Source organism: Silene latifolia, chromosome X, assembly GCF_048544455.1.
Source record: "Silene latifolia isolate original U9 population chromosome X, ASM4854445v1, whole genome shotgun sequence".
NCBI classification, from domain to species: domain Eukaryota; kingdom Viridiplantae; phylum Streptophyta; class Magnoliopsida; order Caryophyllales; family Caryophyllaceae; genus Silene; species Silene latifolia.
Window position 1 is genome coordinate 77,045,605 of NC_133537.1, and position 7,065 is coordinate 77,052,669.

Below are 7,065 nucleotides of genomic sequence, written 5' to 3' on the forward strand. Positions count from 1 at the left end.
TTCAATCCTTGGTAGAGGATACTTGTTCTTGATGGTAACACGGTTAAGCTCACGGTAGTCAATGCAAAGTCTCATGGATCCATCTTTCTTCTTCACAAAGAGAACGGGAGCACCCCAAGGCGAGGCACTAGGTCTAATGAATCCTTTCTCAATCATCTCATCAAGTTGCTTTCTCAATTCCTTCAACTCGGTTGGCGCCATACGGTACGGGGCTTTAGCAATCGGACCGGTTCCGGGTACAAGGTCGATAGAGAACTCAACATCACGCTCGGGAGGAATTCGGGCAATTCTTGGGAAAGACATCGGCGAACTCACAAACCACGGGCACTTCCTCGATCTTCGGTAAGGGAGGGGAGGTAGAAGTCACCACACAAAGAAAGATTTGGTAACCTTTCCTCCTCATACTCATCAACTTCAAAGCGGAAATCAACTTCACACCTTCTTGGGAACGGACTCCTCTATAAGACACACGAGTGCCTAGCGGACTCTTGAGGCGAATCTTTTGGTCTCTACACTCGAATCTTGCATCATACTTTGACAACCAATCCATACCCAAAATTACATCGAATTCCTCAAGGGGAAAACGAAGTAGGTTAGCGGGGAATAAGGTTCCCGAAATAGAGATAGGAATGTCGGAGAAAGTGAGGGAACAAGAGAACATCTCTCCGGAAGGTAAGGATATAGAAGTTTCCTCACTAGGAATAGGTTCAATGGCTAGCTTTTCGGAGAATTTGGAAGATATAAAAGATAAAGATGCGCCGGTATCAAATAAAATGAGGCAAGGTTGATCAAAAATTGAGAACATACCCGTAATGATATCGGGATGAGCGGCGGCTTCGGCTCGACTCATGACAAAGATAGTCCCTCTTGGCCTAGCATTTGGAGTAGGAGCATTCTTCTTCTCGGGGCAATCGGCAACACGATGTCCGGGCTTCTTACAATGAAAGCAAGTCAAGGGCTTGCCATAGCATCCAACTCCGGGGTGTAGAGCTTGTCTACAATGGTAGCACTTACGGTCCTTCTCAAGTTCATTAGTTGGTGTGGGAACTTGTCCTCTAGATTCTTGAACTCTTGGTCCTTGTCCTCCATGGTCTTGCATCCTTGGCACAAACCTCCTCTTGTTGGCATAGTTGGAAGTAGAAGGCACAAATGGCCTCTTGCCAAGAAAGTTAGAACGATAAGAATGAGAAGAGGAGTGGGTTTTAGAATATTCTTCAATGGCCTTCAAAGAGCTTTCGGCCCAAATAGCATCATCATAGACTTCCACAAAGGTAGTTGAGCTTCTTCTCACCATGCTTTCCACCTTAGGATTCAACTTATTCTTGTAGAAGTAGACACGATCCTCTTCATCTTTCACGAACTTGGAGGCATAATGAGCAAGTTCATTAAACTTGTCGGTGTAGGCTTGAATTGATAGCTTCCCTTGCTTGAATTCCATGAATTCCTTCAATCTTTGTTGCTTGAGCTCCTTAGGGTAGAAGCGGGTTTCCACAAGTGACTTGAAGCGGGTCCAATCAAAGTTGGGGTCTTGAGTAGCGGTAGGACCGGTCAAAGTCCACCACCTATCGGCTTCCTTCACAAGAAAGTGAGAGGCTAATCTCACCTTGTCCTCCTCTCGGGCATCAAAGAGAGAGAAGTTCTTCTCCATATCACGAAACCATTCCGAGAGAGCAACGGGATCCACTTCACCACCATAGGTCCTAGCCTTGTTCCTTGCTAGTTGACTTGCAATCCAAGCATAGCTTCCTTGACGGTTAGCCTCATGAAGAGGGGGAGCGGGTTGAACATTTTGTTGATTAGCAAGTACTTGAGTGAGGGCTTGCATGATAGCATTTTCCACATTGGTCGCTCGCACCATCTTTTCGCACAAGAGCAAACAAGTTAGAACCTATCACAAAACATACACAAAAAGGCTACCAACTTAGGTCCTTAATTCTACCCATCTCTCATTCATTATTCAAGGTCATGTAAGAATTTTAAATTGGGGTATACGTGTGTGCGTCGGGAGCAATATATGCTCTGATACCAACTGTGACACCCCTCGTTGAGGTAACTAAAAGTAACTAGTAAATCGTGGCGGAAACACGAGATTTTTGAAAACTTTTAAGGCTTCTAAAGAAGTCCAACGCGAGGCATCACCAACACGATAAATAAGTTTAGACAGTGAAGTTTAAGTTTACAAAACAAGTCTATTTATTGGGGAAAAGATATCCCACGAATTAACATAGATTCGAAAAGTAGGTGAGTCTATTATGTGATAACTAAATAAGGTCCGAGGTAAGAACTCGCTAGCTCACACGGTCTTCCCCACTTAAGCTTCATCACAAACCTGTCATTCATAATAAATATGAAAGCCACAGTCAGTGGGGAGTAACTCAGGGTTCTCCCAGCCACAATATGTCAAAATACAAGTAATTAAGAATTTAATTAAATAAACAAGCATGAGAGTAAAATACTTACGGTGACGAGAGGATCATGATTAGTATACAAAATGCAATAAGAGTAGTTACGCATAAATGAGAGAAGAATAATTAGGTCAAACGGTCAAATATTGACTCAACTCAAATGTAAGACAAATTACAAAGTATAGACTCAAACAAGACAACCCTCAAGACTCCAACCTCTTGGTAGGACGACGATCATAATACGGTCCTAGTCTAAACCTGGCGGACTCTCGGGATGGACGACACCCGATTCGACAAACGATACCAAATCGTATCCAAGACTCGAAATATGGTACACCTAACCGTGCCCGAAAGTCGAGTAACCTCAAGCGGAACCTTGTCACCTAACCGTGACCCCCGGTCCGAAAAAGGCGGAAGGAAAAATAGCCCAACTCGGAAACAATGGCACCTAACCGTGACCCAATGTCCGAGGGCAAATAAATAGGGAATGTCGAGTAGTCTCACAATGTAAAACGTCACACTCGGGTCCGAACAAGAACCATAACCATTATGCATGATCATAACATTAATGAGTCTTAAAGTAACCAATTATCGATAGGAAAGAAGATGCATGCATAGCTCAATCATTATTAGAAGTCGCAAGTGAAATAGAACAAACAGGGGACTCCCAGCCGGGTGGTGTACCGGCCGCCGGGCCACCGGCTGGGACAACATGCCAAAATCAGAAATTTAATAAAACTTACAGTGCACTCCCAGCCGGTCAGTAGACCGGCCGCCGGTCACCCGATTGGGACTACGGCCAAATTTCAAAAACTCATAAAACCTTCAGTGCACTCCCAGCCGGTCAGTAGACCGGCCGCCGGTCACCCGGCTGGGAATACGCCCAAACTCAAAATCACCTAAAATCCTCAGTGTACTCCCAGCCGGTCAGAGACCGCCGCACGGTCACCCTACTGGGACTACAAAGCTTACCAAAATATGTTCAAAAACTTACAGGGAACTCCCAGCCGGTCAGTAGACCGGCCGCCGGTCACCCGGCTGGGACTACAAACACGCGGGTTCAATGCAAAACACTTCCAAACCATTTGAAACCAACAAAAATTGTTTCCCATCAATTGTTTACGTATCCTAGCATGATTCTAACTCGGAAAAACAACATATTTGACCATGTGAATGGGTAATTTCGGATTCAAGAGATGTAGCATGAGATTTTCATCCAAACATGTGAGAATTGCAAACAAGCATGATATTCAACATCCAAATTAGCACCAATCATGAAAGATACAACTTTTAACATTCATATGAGATTATAACTACATAAAACCACACAATTTTAACATAAAAGTCGAGTAACCCATCACCGTTACCTTTTTGCACTTCAATCTTCTAAAGACTCGTCAATGATGTAGCTATCCTCCTCCGGGTTGTCCAAGTTCTCCCCTAAACACAAAAATAAAGATATTAAGTCAAGAATTCACATCCTTGAAAGATGAGAATTTCGAAATAGAGAGAAAGATGACAACTTTCTTACTTAGAAAGAAGGGAAATGAGAAAAGGAAGAGAATGGCGCGAAAAGGAACGAGATTAGCGAAGATTTGAGTGAGTTATGGTGATTTTAGGGTTTAGAGCAAGGGTTTAACAATGGTGGAGTGGTTGTTGGGGAAATTTCAGAAATTAGAATGAGGGAGATGAAGTTGTGAGGGTTTAGTTGGGGGTTAGTGTAGAGGAAAGAGGAGAGAAAAGACCCATGAGCCAAGTTGAGCCCAATAACTCAAAATGAGTCGGTATCCACTAGAATTTTCGTCCCAAGTCTACTATAACTCGAGACGGAGAATAATATTATTAAAAATCTACACTATTATTACCGTTACGATATTTTATGAAAATAAGCTTTAAATAATAATCATTTAATAAAAATTACTTAAAAGTTTATTTAAAAATATTAAGAAAGTGCGGGGTGTTACATTTTCCGTCAAAAATTTTTTAGCCCATATATATAAATAAATATTAGAATCGAGATGGATATTGAGTCTAATAGAGTCCATATGTCATGGGATAATAAATGACAAGCTTGGTTACGCGTCCAAGTCATCACTTAACGCCTAAAATTGAGTTTAATTGACGGAAAATAAAGTTTAGGGGTGCACTTAGTGATAATGACAACAATTAGGGATACCATGTATATTTTAAAAAGTGTACTGGTACCACGTAAAAAGTCGAAAAGTTGAGGGGTACCATGTAGAATATCCCAAAATAATATAAGGAGATAAGAAATCTCTAACAAATATTATTTTGACCTACTTTAGTTCTTATCCAAGTAAGAAAAAGATCTTAATCCATTTATTTATTCTAATAATATCTTAACAAAAGATATGGAATAAATATAAGGAAATAAAATATATTTAACGAATATTTTATCTAAGATCTTTACCTAAACCCTAGATCTCGTGTAGATTAGGAAAGGAATAAGATCTATCTTTTTCCTATTTTAATCAAATACTATTTTAGATAAAAGATATAAAATAAATATAAGGAGATAAAATATCTCTAACAAATATTTATTTAAGATCTTTACCATAAAACCCTAGATACTATATAGATCACGTGTGAAGTATATAGTAAGTAGGAGATCTAATTTTAACCTAATAATATCTTTATATAATGGAAAAGAATAAATCAAATAATATATGAAGATAAAATATCTTAACCAAATATTATTACTAAGATTTATTCCAAACCCTAACTTGCACAAAGAGTATTTGAATGAGGAGGAAAAACGGCTCATAGGCCGGCCACCCAAACCGAAACCCTAGTTAAGATATTAGGTTAGATAATTAGGGTTTAGATATGAATTAAAGGAAAACCCTAGATAGCATGACAACTCATAAGTTGTTTTACTAATCAATAGGATAATCTCAAACTCATTTGATCTAATCATGTCCCAAATCTCACTCTACTATAAACATACTTTTCTTTAATGATTTTATTATTTAATCTTTGAAAAATATATTTTAAAAACATTAAAATCGTGTTCTTCAGTGATCGGTCCGTTTCGTGTTCACAATTTAATAGATGTTGTCGTTGGGTCACGTCCGAATCAAAACACAATTTATAGCTTCACAAACAACTCTACAATTAGTAAAGAGGCAAGTAAAGGTCGGATCCCAAGGGACGGGAATTGAGATGAGATTTCTATTGAAACTAGTGGTGTCTTAGGGGTGTCACAATTTGGGTTGATGTACCAGGTCACTAACTAAATAACAATGAAAGTAAATAAGCAAGATGAATTAAAAGGGTTGTAAACAATTGATAAAAAGCACTAGGGTGTCATGGGGTCATAGGGGAATCATGGGAATTGATCATACAAACATGTTCTCAAATTATGAGCAAGCAATTATTGTTGTGATGGATTGAGTTGGGTTATATCTTACAATCCTAGGAAAGTTTGGGTCCCATAGCCCAATCGATTAGATTGTACAACACCTACAAGTCGACTTAGTCTTCCCTACTCAACAACATGCATGGTCTAATGAGACTCGAGTTGGTTTATGTCTTAAAAGTCTCCTTGAAAAGATAGGTGATGGGTAAAAAATGCAAGGATTCATAGGCTCACATTTCATCAAACATAACATGTGCATGAGTTGAGATCAAAACAAGCAAGCAAATAAACCATGAAAGCATATTAATTTAAGCATGAATCATTCCCCATGTTGGTTTCCCCTAATTACCCATTAACCCTAGCTAGGTCACTACTCACTCATTATCATGTTGATCATACTAGCAAGGTTGTCAATCATACCAACAAAAGGAAACATGTTGAATAAATGAAAGTAATTAACAATAATTAAAGAGGGATTAAGAGAATTATACCTACTAATGATTCCAATAATAAAGCAAAGAATAGAAGAAGTACTTGATGCTTGATTGAGAGGTTGTCAATCTCCCAATAATAACCCAAATAATCTTCAATTACCCAAAATAAAGGATGAACAAAAGAGAGATTAAGGAAATAAAACTTGTATTAGAACTTGATTAATTGTTGATTACAATACTAAAGAGAGATTTGATTGATATTAACTACTCTAATTATTGATAAGAAGAACATCCTCTTCTAATTAGACTAATGGGGTATTTATAGTGGAAATTAGGTGGATGCATTAGGGTTAACTAAAGGCTAAACTAGTAATTACACTTTTTAGATTGAGCAGGGAGGAGCCGGTATTTTTCGAAGGAAGGGCTTCTTTCTTTGTAGCTTGGAGAAGACGAAATTTATTTATCTTTGGAATCGTGCGTATTGGAGTCGGGACGGGCGGATTCGGGCGAGGGAAGACAGGCGTCTTCGGGAGAATCCGGGGCGGATTCTCAGGCGTTGTTCGGGCGTCTTTGAAGGAAGACGCACGAATTGTGCTTGAGGAGGACGGACGGATTGTGGACAATCCGCTCGGATTGTAGCTCAGCACTATTTCTTCTTCTTTTCTTCCCTTTTCTTCATAAAATCCTTGGCGATTTCCTCGGGGATGCAAGGATCCTTTCTCAACATTGCTCATCTACTATAATATGTACAAAGGCCTTCTAATCTTGTCTCTCCTTGATGCTTGGTTATTGAATTCAATCAATTTAGTCTCGTTTTGCCATGAAAATGCAAGATTTGCACTCATTT